This window comes from Anomaloglossus baeobatrachus, chromosome 10 (assembly GCF_048569485.1).
Source record: "Anomaloglossus baeobatrachus isolate aAnoBae1 chromosome 10, aAnoBae1.hap1, whole genome shotgun sequence".
NCBI lineage: Eukaryota > Metazoa > Chordata > Amphibia > Anura > Aromobatidae > Anomaloglossus > Anomaloglossus baeobatrachus.
In genome coordinates, this window is record NC_134362.1 from 14106407 (window position 1) to 14122708 (window position 16302).

General features: G+C 50.9%; 1 protein-coding gene across 2 annotated transcripts in view; it reads right to left on the reverse strand.

The window, feature by feature from the left end:
- The window catches only part of LARGE2 (LARGE xylosyl- and glucuronyltransferase 2), a 55273-nt gene that overhangs the window by 17513 nt on the left and 21458 nt on the right, over window positions 1-16302 (reverse strand). Inside the window, exon 2 of one of the 2 annotated variants that reach the window (XM_075326986.1) lies at window positions 14872-14947. The exons of the other annotated variant lie outside the window; for it this stretch is intronic. The gene's annotated coding sequence lies outside the window, so the exon portion shown is untranslated. The remainder of the gene's footprint in view (window positions 1-14871; window positions 14948-16302) is intronic. 2 annotated transcript variants of the gene reach the window in all.

Sequence of the window (16302 nt, forward strand, 5' to 3'; positions counted from 1 at the left end):
CTCTTCTGGATTAGGATCAAAGAGTCTCCAAAAAATAAGTGTGAAGATTTCGTGATGTGATTATCTGCTCCGGTGACTCAGACCCAAAATTCCCAGACATTTCTGTGATGAGAAAAAGGAGAATCAAGAGATAGAGAAATAATGACCTGAGCCGATAGCCCCTTCCCACCACTGAGACCCCCATCAATCCCAAAGAAAGAAGGCCTCTGAAATGCCCCTCGGGACGGAGCACCACACACGGGCGCCACCGCTTCAAGTATTCTCCACGGGCCGGAGACAGCGGATCACTGAACTCAGTATTGCCCAACAGCTCCATAAAGAAAAACTGGAGCAATAACTCATGTGCCGGACCACCGCCGCTTCCCTGGGGGGCATCAGACACCCAACCACTGCCACTTCCCTGGGGGGGCATCAGACACCCAACCACTGCCACTTCCCTGGGGGGCATCAGACACCCGACCACTGCCACTTCCCTGGGGGGCATCAGACACCCAACCACTGCCACTTCCCCAGGGGGGCATCAGACACCCAACCACTGCCACTTCCCTGGGGGGGCATCAGACACCCAACCACTGCCACTTCCCTGGGGGGCATCAGACACCCAACCACTGCCACTTCCCTGGGGGGGCATCAGACACCCAACCACTGCCACTTCCCTGGGGGGCATCAGACACCCGACCACTGCCACTTCCCTGGGGGGCATCAGACACCCAACCACTGCCACTTCCCCAGGGGGGCATCAGACACCCAACCACTGCCACTTCCCTGGGGGGGCATCAGACACCCAACCACTGCCACTTCCCTGGGGGGCATCAGACACCCGACCACTGCCACTTCCCTGGGGGGACATCAGACACCCGATCACTGCCACTTCCCTGGGGCGGCATCAGACACCCAACCGCTGCCACTTCCCCAGGGGGGCATCAGACACCCGATCACTGCCACTTCCCCAGGGGGGCATCAGACACCCAACCACTGCCACTTCCCCAGGGGGGCATCAGACACCCAACCACTGCCGCTTCCCTAGGGGGGCATCAGACACACGACCACTGCCGCTTCCCTAGGGGGGCATCAGACACACGACCACTGCCAATTCACTGGGGGGCATCAGACACCCAACCACTGCCACTTCCCTGGGGGGCATCAGACACCCAACCACTGCCACTTCCCTGGGGGGCATCAGACACCCAACCACCGCCGCTTCCCTAGGGGGCATCAGACACCCAACCACTGCTACTTCCCTGGGGGGCATCAGACACCCAACCACCGCCGCTTCCCTGGGGGGCATCAGACACCCAACCACCGCCGCTTCCCTAGGGGGCATCAGACACCCAACCACTGCCACTTCCCTGGGGGGCATCAGACACCCAACCACCGCCACTTCCCTGGGGGGCATCAGACACCCAACCACCACCGCTTCCCTGGGGGGCATCAGACACCCAACCACCGCCGCTTCCCTAGGGGCATCAGACACCCGACCACTGCCACTTCCCTGGGGGGCATCACACACCCGACCACTGCCACTTCCTTGGGGGGCATCACACACCCGACCACTGCCACTTCCCTGGGGGGCATCAGACACCCGACCACCGCCGCTTCCCTAGGGGCATCAGACACCCGACCACCGCCACTTCCCTGGGGGGCATCACACACCCGACCACTGCCACTTCCCTGGGGGGCATCACACACCCGACCACCGCCACTTCCCTGGGGGGCATCACACACCCGACCACCGCCACTTCCCTGGGGGGCATCACACACCCGACCACCGCCACTTCCCTGGGGGGCATCACACACCCGACCACTGCCACTTCCCTGGGTGGCATCACACACCCGACCACTGCCACTTCCCAGGGGGGCATCAGACACACGACCACTGCCACTTCCCTAGGGGGCATCAGACACCCAACCACTGTCACTTCCCTGGGGGGCATCAAACACCAGACCACTGCCACTTCCCTGGGGGGGCATCACACACCCGACCACCGCCACTTCCCTGGGGGGCATCAGACACCAGACTACTGCCACTTCCCTGGGGGGCATCAGACACCCAACCACTGTCACTTCCCTGGGGGGCATCAAACACCAGACCACCGCCACTTCCCTGGGGGGCATCAAACACCAGACCACCGCCACTTCCCTGGGGGGCATCAGACACCCAACCACTGCCACTTCCCTGGGGGGCATCAGACACCCAACCACCGCCGCTTCCCTAGGGGGCATCAGACACCCAACCACCGCCGCTTCCCTGGGGGGCATCAGACACCAAACCACCGCCGCTTCCCTAGGGGCATCACACACCAGACCACTGCCACTTCCCTGGGGGGCATCACACACCCGACCACCGCCACTTCCCTGGGGGGCATCACACACCTGACCACTGCCACTTCCCTGGGGGGCATCACACACCCGACCACTGCCACTTCCCTGGGGGGTATCACACACCCGACCACTGCCACTTCCCTGGGGGGCATCACACACCCGACCACTGCCACTTCCCTGGGGGGCATCACACACCCGACCACTGCCGCTTCCCAGGGGGGCATCAGACACACGACCACTGCCACTTCCCTAGGGGGCATCAGACACCCGACCACTGCCACTTCCCAGGGGGGCATCAGACACACGACCACTGCCACTTCCCAGGGGGGCATTACACACCCGACCACTGCCACTTCCCAGGGGGGCATCAGACACACGACCACTGCCACTTCCCTAGGGGGCATCAGACACCCGACCACTGCCACTTCCCTGGGGGGCATCAAACACCAGACCACTGCCACTTCCCTGGGGGAGCATCACACACCCGACCACCGCCACTTCCCTGGGGGGCATCAGACACACGACCACTGCCACTTCCCTGGGGAACATCACACACCCGACCACTGCCGCTTCCCTAGGGGCATCAGACACCCGACCACTGCCGCTTCCCTGGGGGGCATCACACACCCGACCACTGCCACTTCCCTGGGGGGCATCAGACACCCAACCACTGCCGCTTCCCTGGGGGGCATCACACACCCGACCACTGCCACTTCCCTGGGGGGGGGGGGAATTTAGAGCTCCGTTCACTTTACTCTATTGCTGTGGCTTAGTACAATGACGGCAACACAAAATTGAGGGGATTTTTTGTTTTACTACTTGTAACAAATTTAAGATTTATTATTTTATTTTTTCTGTTTTAGAATTATAGGTCGGTAGTTGTTATAATTGCACATGAACAATTTCATTTTTTTTATTACATTTTTTGGGGGGGGAGGGTGGGGGTGGGGGGGGGTCACTGAAAAATGGAAACTTTCTGTTTTACACACATATATTTACTATGTAAACACGGATATTTTACTATTGTGGCAACTCCCAATGATTTGTTTCTATTTTTTATTTTTATTCCCATTGGGCTTGATCCTTTGATGCTGATCCTTTGTTATCAAGCCCCGCCCATTATCTCTTAAAGTGCACCTTTCACCAGATTACCAGTTCCCACTTTTTCCTGTGATTTACATCTTGCTCCTCCAGAGTATTTTATTATTTATTTTTTTATTAAATCCAATCTAAGAGAACTGGGCTTTTCTATTAGGTGCTAATTTTTAATGGGCTTTTCCAAGGGGGTGTGGTTAAGAGGGTAACAATTCAGATTCCGCCCCGTTGTACTAATACATAAAAGGCTCATATCTCTGAAAACGTATAGCAAATTTTTTTTTTTAAAAAAAAAAGAAAAAAAAAAAAGGAAATCATTGTGGTAAAATAAGAGCACAGTACGGCCACATGTGACCTGGTGTCGGGTCCAGCTATTCCGGAGCAGGGTGTTTGGAGCTTTGTACCAGGAGATCTCAGCTCCGGCCAGTAGGGACATATAGTCAGATTCACCGGTGCAGGATTTTGGACCTGAAGACAACATGATGGTAAAAGGTGGAGAGTGACGAAGACCTGTGATCATAAAGGGGTGAAAATCGCGGACCATGATCATATCAGCAACTAAGATAAAAAAAAAAAAAAAAAGTCCCGTCACCGAGGTCATTCTAGTTGACGCCTTTACTCCTCACCACGAGCTGCGACCGGACAAAGCAACGGAAACTCCAGCAAGAAAGTCAGGAAATCCCGCTCTGCCTAATGGACCGCTCTCAGGGCCTTTGATTTGCTTGTAATCTGATGGCGGCCGTCATCACAGCTTATCCCCAAAGGAGCTGAACACAAAGGTCATTGTCATAAGAAACGGATGAAGCAGAGCCGAGGTTGTTAGATGAAGCAGAGCCCAGGTTGTCAGATGAAGCAGAGCCGAGGTTGTCAGATGAAGCAGAGCCGAGGTTGTCAGATGAAGCAGAGCCGAGGTTGTCAGATGAAGCAGAGCCCAGGTTGTCAGATGAAGCAGAGCCCAGGTTGTCAGATGAAGCAGAGCCCAGGTTGTCAGATGAAGCAGAGCCCAGGTTGTCAGATGAAGCAGAGCCCAGGTTGCCTGATGAAGCAGAGCCCAGGTTGCCTGATGAAGCAGAGCCCAGGTTGCCAGATGAAGCAGAGCCGAGGTTGTCAGATGAAGCAGAGCCGAGGTTGTCAGATGAAGCAGAGCCCAGGTTGTCAGATGAAGCAGAGCCCAGGTTGTCAGATGAAGCAGAGCCCAGGTTGCCTGATGAAGCAGAGCCCAGGTTGCCTGATGAAGCAGAGCCCATGTTGCCTGAAGAAGCAGAGCCCAGGTTGTCAGATGAAGCAGAGCCCAGGTTGTCAGATGAAGCAGAGCCCAGGTTGTCAGATGAAGCAGAGCCCAGGTTGTCAGATGAAGCAGAGCCCAGGTTGTCAGATGAAGCAGAGCCCAGGTTGTCAGATGAAGCAGAGCCCAGGTTGTCAGATGAAGCAGAGCCCAGGTTGTCAGATGAAGCAGAGCCCAGGTTGTCAGATGAAGCAGAGCCCAGGTTGTCAGATGAAGCAGAGCCCAGGTTGTCAGATGAAGCAGAGCCAAGGTTGTCAGATGAAGCAGAGCCCAGGTTGTCAGATGAAGCAGAGCCCAGGTTGTCAGATGAAGCAGAGCCCAGGTTGTCAGATGAAGCAGAGCCGAGGTTGTTAGATGAAGCAGAGCCGAGGAGATGGTCAGATGAAGCAATAGTAATAGTGGAGAAATCTTGGGGGCCGACCCCTGTAGAACCGGAGACACCTTGTATTAATACAGCGCACAAAGCAGAGGTGTAGGGTGCAGCCGGTGACTCCGCGCTGGCCCGGCTCCCGGACTGGATGAGCCGCTGTTTGCCCGGATTATCCTTTTTGTGCCTTCACTTCCTTCACCTTCTTGTGAACTTCGCTCTCTTTTGTGCGACGTTTCTCTAAAGTCTGAAGAGCAGATTCCTGAAAAGAGTCGGCAATCGAGTGATCACTGGATCTGACGATAGAGGGCACAAGTCCTAGTAATGGGGGGGGGGGTGTGAATAATTCTGAGAGCCTATGGGGGTTTGTTCACATAGAATATCTTTAATCAGTCCCTGGAGGCGTCTGCCATGGTGTGCGGCACGAGCAGCCTCTCACCCCGCGCCCCGGGGCTTCATGTTCCTAATCCGCAGACCGATCACTATCTGCATTCTCCACTGTAGATGACAAGATGTCCGCACCGTCTGCCCCCGACCTCTTATTCCATCTGTGACATGTGGGAACCTTCCCCAGCGTCATCCATCAACAATTTTTTATTTTGCAAAATCTGGCAGTTGCAGTACCTTTTTTCACCACTGAGCAAAGTAAATACATTCCATAGACACCAATGGAACAGCGCCCCCAGTGCAAAACTACATTTCTCGGAAAAACTGGTTTATTGTTGTTTCACAAAGGTCTCCCCTCTGTACAGATGGCGGATATAAGGGTAATCATTAACTATAATGACAAATGCATAAAGCACGGAAGACACAGGCCAACACTGCAAACATTACTGATCCGGGGACTAAGCGCTGCCTCCAGTAACCATAGGGCCATGTATTTATGCCTGTAGGATATAATTGGGTCTTAGTCTACACCCCATTTGCGCTACTCGTTTTTGCATGTATTGATCTTTCTGGGTGAGACTAAAAAGGACATGTCCAAAAATAATCATTTTTGCCCAAAAAGTTTCCCCTCCGTGTTTTCTTCTAGCAATGGGTTTATACAAAGTTGAAAAGTATAGGAAAGTCTCAAAGATCGGTGGCCTACGTGTGGGCAGACATACGAGGATCAGACAATGACTTTGGGTGGGGGTCGGAGTGGTGCCCATCTCATTATTCATACACGCACCGTGCAGACACGGATCAGCACTTTTTGCATCTATACACTACACTATAGTATCTGGGTCTCCGCAGTTTAGGACCTGGATAGGTTCTGCTCGTTCTTCTCCAGAACTGATGTCTTACAGATGGAACAGCTAACAAGGCTTTGAGTCCCATCAAAAGGACAAATTGGTGCGGTGCTTCTCCTCGCCAGCTTTACAGTCTCCTCCGGTCTAGAAGCTTCTCCTCGCCAGCTTTACAGCCTCCTCCGGCCTAGAAGCTTCTCCTCGCCAGCTTTACAGTCTCCTCCGGCCTAGAAGCTTCATCTCGCCAGCTTTGCAGCCACCTCCGGCCTAGAAGCTTCTCCTCGCCAGCTTTACAGTCTCCTCCGGCCTAGAAGCTTCTCCTCACCAGCTTTACAGTCTCCTCTGGCCTAGAAGCTTCTCCTCACCAGCTTTACAGCCTCCTCCGCCCTGGAAGCTTCTCCTCGCCAGCTTTACAGCCTCCTCCAGCCTAGAAGCTTCTCCTCGCCAGCTTTACAGTCTCCTCCGGCCTAGAAGCTTCTCCTCACCAGCTTTACAGTCTCCTCTGGCCTAGAAGCTTCTCCTCACCAGCTTTACAGTCTCCTCCGGCCTAGAAGCTTCTCCTCACCAGCTTTACAGTCTCCTCTGGCCTAGAAGCTTCTCCTCACCAGCTTTACAGTCTCCTCTGGCCTAGAAGCTTCTCCTCGCCAGCTTTACAGTCTCCTCCGGCCTAGAAGCTTCTCCTCGCCAGCTTTACAGTCTCCTCCAGTCTAGAAGCTTCTCCTCGCCAGCTTTACAGTCTCCTCCAGTCTAGAAGCTTCTCCTCGCCAGCTTTACAGTCTCCTCCGGCCTAGAAGCTTCTCCTCGCCAGCTTTACAGTCTCCTCCAGCCTAGAAGCTTCTCCTCGCCAGCTTTACAGCCTCCTCCGGCCTAGAAGCTTCTCCTCACCAGCTTTACATGCTCCTCTGGCCTAGAAGCTTCTCCTCGCCAGCTTTGCAGTATCCTCCGGTCTAGAAGTTTCTCCTCACCAGCTGTACAGTCTCCTCCAGCCTAGAAGCTTCTCCTCGCCAGCTTTACAGTCTCCTCCGGTCTAGAAGCTTCTCCTCGCCAGTTTTACAGCCACCTCCGGCCTAGAAGCTTCTCCTCGCCATCTTTACAGTCTCCTCCAGCCTAGAAGCTTCTCCTCGCCAGTTTTACAGCCACCTCCGGCCTAGAAGCTTCTCCTCGCCAGCTTACCAGTCTCCTCCATCAAAGGCCTCCTATCCAACCAACCAGTTCCCTATTGAGCTTGGATAAGGCGCTAGAACTCCGAAACACCTGTCTGTAGATGGAGGGATTTTCTCCTGGTTTGGCCGACTATCCCAAGTCACGTGGAGCCACCTCACTGACTTTTAGGCCGGCTATTTCCAAAGAAGGCACTAAAAGAGTCAGTTCTCCTCCAAATGTCGGAAAAGCCAATCTGCAACCTCTAAACTGGAAGTGGTGAAATCACAGACGTTCATGGATCACCGGTCAGATCGGTGCTATAGACACGAATTATCATAACATGGAATTTTCCGAATTCTCAGACTTTGCTGGGGAAGCACAATGCATGCATTTACACTGCTGTGTAAACGCGGGAAAAAACGCAACGTGCGCCTTACAGTGCCAGACCAGCAACTATAAATCAAGGCGGATCAGATCCACGTATGGTGCTTAATTAGCATTGCCTGTGGAAACAGGGTGAGGAGGCTGAATGCAACGTTGGAACCTGGGCTGCCGTTTATCCGCAGCTGTGTAAAAAAGGTCCACACGGACCCTCTGGGCCAAGGTCCACGGGGGTCCACACGGTACCTCTAAAGCGAGTTTAAGGATTCATGCAGAATCGTCCATATGCCGCATATTTCACATATTTGGTGCCTATGGACGGACCTCTCCACACCGCTCCGTTAAGCACTTCGACCTCAAGGTATGAACTTGCCCACCATACCGCCCTTCCTAGATTATATGGATACGATGTCGCAGTCGCCCGCTGCGCCCTGCAGCAGTAATAAGGCAATAGCGCCACAGAAGGGTAATTATAGGCAGATTTCCGCGTCGGAGCCAGGCGGGGAGGTGAAGTGGCTACAAATCGTCTCCCGGCTCCTGCCCCCTCCTAATACATTAAGAAGTTCTGTGAACTTTACAAATTCCTGAAACGCTTCACCCGCCTGGCACTCGTCTCCTCCGCTGCGCACCTATGACGCCGACGCCGCACTCTTGTTTTCCAACCTATAATCCATTAACCAGAACGCTCCGGTTACGGACTCATTATAATCCCATCAGGACAGATTGGGGAGGGGGAGATCCCCCCGTAACACAGAGCGGACCCTGCGTGCTGCGCTCACATCTGCATCATGGACTCTGCAGGACGGAGACCGCCGACGCCCGGAAGACCCTCATCCTAAGCAATGAAGGGGGGGGGGTTTACTTCATCCCTGTTATCCACGATGTGCAACATTTGGGGCTCCAGGTATATAATGTTGGGCGCCATTGCCCCCAGTGTATCCCCCTCCGAGCGCCCCTCATGCCGTCTGCCTTTACTACCCTGTGACAGAGCGGCCGGTGGTGCGGAGCTCACTGATACCAGCGCGTCCTGTGATAGGAGCCCCCGGGGTAACAAGTCCGATCCTGACATTTCTCCTCCTGAATCTTCCCCATCACATGTGAGTGATATTACTGAGAAGAGGAAGGAACCGCAGCAACTCAGCCACCAAGGGGAGACCCCGTAATGTTACACAGCGGGGGCCGAGTGCTGAGGAGCAGAGGGCAGAAAAGTCCCAAACGCTCTGACCCCTTAACTGCAGAGTCCAGCCCTCCTCTGTAACATCAGCACAAACATTGCGACCGCTGGGGGCTTCATGAGCCGTACATCAAGCACAATGCCAAGCCGTACATCACCAAGCACAATGCCGAGCCGTACATCACCAAACACAATGCCGAGCCGTACATCACCAAGCACAATGCCGAGCCGTACATCACCAAACACAATGCCGAGCCATACATCACCAAGCACAATGCCGAGCCGTACATCACCAAGCACAATGCCGAGCCGTACATCACCAAGCACAATGCCGAGCCGTACATCACCAAGCACAATGCCGAGCCGTACATCACCAAGCACAATGCCGAGCCGTACATCACCAAGCACAATGCCGAGCCGTACATCACCAAGCACAATGCCGAGCCGTACATCACCAAGCACAATGCCGAGCCGTACATCACCAAGCACAATGCTGAGCCGTACATCACCAAGCACAATGCCGAGCCGTACATCACCAAGCACAATGCCGAGCCATACATCACCAAGCACAATTCCGAGCCATACATCACCAAGCACAATGCTGAGCCGTACATCACCAAGCACAATGCCGAGCCATACATCACCAAGCACAATGCCGAGCCGTACATCACCAAGCACAATGCCGAGCCGTACATCACCAAGCACAATGCCGAGCCATACATCACCAAGCACAATGCCGAGCCGTATATCACCAAGCACAATGCCGAGCCGTACATCACCAAGCACAATGCCGAGCCGTACATCACCAAGCACAATGCCGAGCCGTACATCACCAAGCACAATGCTGTGCCATACATCACTAAGCACAATGCTGAGCCATACATCACCAAGCACAATGCTGAGCCGTACATCACCAAGCACAATGCCGAGCCGTACATCACCAAGCACAATGCCGAGCCGTACATCACCAAGCACAATGCCGAGCCATACATCACTAAGCACAATGCCGAGCCATACATCACTAAGCACAATGCCGAGCCGTACATCACCAAGCACAATGCTGAGCCGTACATCACCAAGCACAATGCTGAGCCATACATCACCAAGCACAATGCCGAGCCATACATCACTAAGCACAATGCCGAGCCGTACATCACCAAGCACAATGCTGAGCCGTACATCACCAAGCACAATGCCGAGCCGTACATCACCAAGCACAATGCCGAGCCATACATCACCAAGCACAATGCTGAGCCGTACATCACCAAGCACAATGCTGAGCTGTCGTGCTAAAACTCAATGGAATTGGCTTTGGAATTGTTGATCAGCCGCCATATTCTCCTGACTTGGCCCCATATGATGATTATCGCTTTCACACGCACAGACCATGCAGGTGACAATAGCCAGTATGTGCCTTTCTATATGATGTGTACAAGGGATAGACAAACAACAGGTGTTGTATGGCCAGATTAGGAAATCACCAGGGTCCACAGAGACCCCGTCTGTTCCCCAATGGAAGGATCCCATCTCCCCAAACTGTGTTACTAATAGATAGTAATGCACACGTGTGCTCGGAGCAGAGTCACTGACATCTTACAGCCTTCGGGAAGGAAAATCCCTTTAAGAAAGCGCCGCATGTTCCAGGAGATGAGAGACAGCCCTATAATGGCAGGAATGGCGCGGCGCCCGGCGTTACCAGCAGTGTTATCGGCTTTTCTGATCTGCTCTGGGAACGGTAACCGGATCCGGCGGCTTTGTACATACCTGCGCCCCCCCTTCATGTGTGTAATGGGAGGAGGGGGTCCGGGGATGAATAGGTGCAGGACGAGGGGGCGGGCGGCGGAGCGGCTGGTGGAAGAGGTGGAGAAATCAACGTGTCAGTAATTAAGACGCTATTAACTTCACGTTCAAGGTCAAAACTTTCCCGGCTGAAAAAGTAAAAATCCGGGATCCCAGGAAAGCGAGTGCAGGATCTGGGAGTGATCCATTGCAAAAATCAGTGCACCCGTGTCTCCCCCCGAAATCCAGAAAATCAGCCCGGCCCAACGGCACATGGTCAGAACACAGCGTCTTCATGTGCCGGCGAATAGAGGGGTCCGAACCGCGATACAGCCCCCCACTACCAATTATGTAAAGGGAAAGGAGGGGGTCGTCCAAAGTAAGAAGGAGTGAGGACCCCTGAGCACAGTGCTCCCGGGATGGACGTCCTTGTAGCCCCCCTGTATATTCTGTATGTGCGTCCTAGCAGGGGTCCGCAGCTTGCGGCGCTCCAGCTGTTGTGCAGCCGGTCAGTGGGGTCTGTGCATGCTGGGAGTTGTAGTGTGACAACAGCTAGGGAGTCACAGGCTGCGGACCCCTGTAACTGGCACATGAGCCATACGGGGCAGAGAGGATAGAGGCCGGCCCCTGTAATATATGGACACGGCCGCACATTCCCGGGTCTTTCTTGCGTCACGTCTACATTGTTAGAGACGTCTTCACTCAATCTCGTCCAAGATTCAAGGTCAGCGAGAGCCGGTGACAGCGAGACGCCAGCAGCCGGCACACAGCCGCCATTATCCCGCGTGTTCATACATTATGTAGAGCGCCCGCACCGTACACACAACCCACTGTCTGCGGGGTCAGAGGTGAAGACGGCGCCGCGGCTCATTATCCTGGCACCGACCGCTGAGGACAGAGGAACATGCACGGCGGATATAGACCGTGTATATACTGTATACTGTACACGGCGGATATAGACCTGCGTATATACTGTACATACGGTGGATATAGACCTGCGTATATACTGTATACTGTACACGCGGCGGATATAGACCTGCGTATATACTGTATACTGTACACACGGCGGATATAGACCTGTGTATATACTGTATACTGTACACACGGCGGATATAGACCTGCGTATATACTGTATACGGCAGATATAGACCTGCGTATATACTGTATACTGTACACACGGCGGATATAGACCTGCGTATATACTGTATACTGTACACACGGCGGATATAGACCTGCGTATATACTGTATACTGTACACACGGCGGATATAGACCTGCGTATATACTGTATACTATACACAAGGCGGATATAGACCTGCGTATATACTGTATACTGTACACACGGCGGATATAGACCTGCGTATATACTGTATACTGTACACACGGCGGATATAGACCTGCGTATATACTGTACACTATACACACGGCGGATATAGACCTGCGTATATACTGTATACTGTACACACGGCGGATATAGACCTGCGTATATACTGTACACACGGCGGATATAGACATGCGTATATACTGTATACTGTACACACGGCGGATATAGACCTGCGTATATACTGTATACTGTTCACACGGCGGATATAGACCTGCGTACATACTGTATACTGTACACACGGCGGATATAGACCTGCGTATATACTGTACACACGGCGGATATAGACCTGCATATATACTGTACACACGGCGGATATAGACCTGCGTACATACTGTATACTGTACACGGCGGATATAGACCTGCGTACATACTGTATACTGTACACACGGCGGATATAGACCTGCGTATATACTGTATACTGTACACGGCGGATATAGACCTGCGTACATACTGTATACTGTACACACGGCGGATATAGACCTGCGTATATACTGTATACTGTACACACGGCGGATATAGACCTGCGTATATACTGTACACGGCGGATATAGACCTGCGTATACTGTACACGGCGGCTATAGACCTGCGTATACTGTACACGGCGGCTATAGACCTGCGTATACTGTACACGGCGGATATAGACCTGCGTATATACTGTATACTGTACACGGCGGATATAGACCTGCGTACATACTGTATACTGTACACACGGCGGATATAGACCTGCGTACATACTGTATACTGTACACACGGCGGATATAGACCTGCGTATATACTGTATACTGTACACGGCGGATATAGACCTGCGTACATACTGTATACTGTACACGGCGGATATAGACCTGCGTATATACTGTATACTGTACACGGCGGATATAGACCTGCGTATATACTGTATACTGTACACACGGCGGATATAGACCTGCGTATATACTGTATACTGTACACGGCGGATATAGACCTGCGTACATACTGTACACACGGCGGATATAGACCTGCGTATATACTGTACACGGCGGATATAGACCTGCGTATATACTGTACACGGCGGATATAGACCTGCGTATATACTGTACACGGCGGATATAGACCTGCGTATATACTGTATACTGTACACGGCGGATATAGACCTGCGTATATACTGTATACTATACACACGGCGGATATAGACCTGCGTATATACTGTACACGGCGGATATAGACCTGCATATATACTGTACACGGCGGATATAGACCTGCGTATATACTGTACACGGCGGATATAGACCTGCGTATACTGTACACGGCGGCTATAGACCTGCGTATACTGTACACGGCGGCTATAGACCTGCGTATATACTGTATACTGTACACACGGCGGATATAGACCTGCGTATATACTGTATACTGTACACACGGCGGATATAGACCTGCGTATATACTGTATACTATACACACGGCGGATATAGACCTGCGTATATACTGTACACGGCGGATATAGACCTGCGTATATATACACTGTACACACGGATATAGACCTGTGTGTGTGTGTGTGTATCATATATATATATATATATTATATACACACACACGGCAGATACAAGCCAGTGAATATACACTATACACACAGCAGATACATATATATATATATATATATATATATACACACACACACACATTATATATATGTCACACATACATGTGTGTGTGTATATTATATATATATATATATATATATATATATATATATATATATATATATATATATATATACACATATATATATATACACACACACACACACACATTATATTATATATATGTCACACATACATACATACATACATACACACACACATACCCAGTGGGTACAAACCTGTATAAAATTATAAATACTGTATATAAATACTATACACTGTATATAGACCACTCCAAGTACCAAGTCAGCTCCTGCACAGTGTATACATATACACTATACACACCGTATACAGACTGGGCCAAGTACGACGTCAGTGCCTGCACAGTGTATACAGATATACTATACACACCGTATACAGACTGGGCCAAGTACGACGTCATTGCCTGCACAGTGTATACAGATATACTATACACACTGTATATAGACTTGGACACTCATCTATGGTCTCATCATACACACATCAGCAGTAAAGCCGGGTGCCCGCCATTGTGGAGGCTTTTACAGACCCCAGAAGAGCAGATCTGCCAGCGATGCATCTACTCTCCCTACCATAGACCTGTCCTCGGGGAACACGGTAACGATCAACAAGTGCCAAAAGTGCGGACCCCTCTATCATTGCATTTCGATACCTCACACGTTTCGGGATCTCCGCTTGCTGTCAGTGAAAGTGAACGTTCAATTCACGCTCAGGATCCTTTCAGAATTTCTGCCTGAATTGTTGGTGTTCAAACATAACTGTGTATTTCTTACAGCTGAGGTTTCGCTCCAGTGTTTGCATCAGTGGCGAGAACAGGGGCGCATTCATCTACCTGCACCCATGCATTGTAACAGACTATTGCAACTGGATACAATTGTAGCAAACCTTCAGCTGTGAGACACAGTCATCCGGGTGAAAAACAAGGTTTCAATTCACTTAAAGCAAGCGGAGAGTTGGAGAATGTTTAGAAGATGACGCATAAATTATGGGAAGTTTCTTAAAGCTGTATGCAAGCAAAATGGAGTTTGTGCCGTGATCTTGTGGCGCAGGACACTCACCTTGTAAGGAGCAGCCGAGGAGTATGTCCCAATCCCGGAGATTCCGGGCACTTTCCCTCTTCCAGATGTCTCCTTACTGTGGAGAGAGGGAGGGACAGATGAACTCAAATGCAAAAAGCAGCAGAAAAGAAGGACCGTGCGGCCCCTCCCCATACCTGCCCAAACCCCTTCCCCCGCACCCTCCCCAGCAATCACCTCCCTACAATGGCAGATCCTCCGCTTTATCAGCCTCCGGCCAGAGGATAGAGGAACCAGAACTAACCCCGGCTTCCTCTAACTATAGAAAGCCACAAGCGACTGCGCCGTCACCTGAACCCCGCGCCCGGTGTGAGCGGAAAGTCACAATATACCGGCATTATTACTGATCAGGTGGAATATATATATATATATATATATATATATATATATATATATTTTATTATTATTTTTTTTCATTTCATTAGTTTTCCTTTATTCTTTTAGCTCATTTGTGTTTTCACTATTACTTTTTTTTTTTTTTTTTTAAATTATTTGCTTCTAAAAAAACCAAACAGGTAAAGCAAATAGACAGCGCCACCTGGTGGTCAGTTTTGGATTGTTCTACATAACATGAGGCCACAGCCTGCGGGAGAAAAACATAAAACGAGCTACAAACAGTTAAGAAAAAAGAAAAAAAAAAAAAAATCACACCAGATAATATTAAAAAAACAAAAACATAAGACGGCTGCCACCTAGTTGCCAATTCTGAAGAAATTGAAAACCTATTACACCGAGCAGCGGATTCACAGCTGGTATTTTTTGGTAGGAGGCTGCGTAACACGGGGCTTGTTACAGCACAGCCATCATCCAACATTTCCTCTACATAGTCTAGACACTATTAAGTACAAGAAGGTAGGACATCAACAAGCATTTGTCATAGTGTGTTAATGTACAGAGACAGTGTGTGTCCCATGTAGTGTACAGTCATGGCCAAAAGTTCTGAGAATGCTACAAATATTAATTTTTACAAAGTCTACTGCTTCAGTTTTTCTAATGGCAATTTGCATATACTCCAGAATGTCATAAAGAGTGATCAGCGTAACAGCAATTATTTGCAAAGTCAATATTGGCTAAAAAAATGAACTTTATCCCCCAAAACACATTTCAACATCATTGCACTCCTGCCTTAAAAGGAGCAGCTAACATTGTTTTAGTGATTGTTCCAGTAACACAGGTGTGGGTGTTGATGAGGACAGGGCTGGCGATCAATCAGTCATGATTAAGTAAGAATGACACCACTGGACACTTTAAAAGGAGGCTGGTGCTTGGTATCATTGTTTCTCTTCAGTTAACCATGGTTATCGCTAAAGAAACACGTGCAGCCATTATTGCTCTGCACAAAAATGGCCTAAGAGGGAAGAGTATCGCAGCTACAAAGATTGCAGCTCAGTCACCAATCTATCGCATCATCAA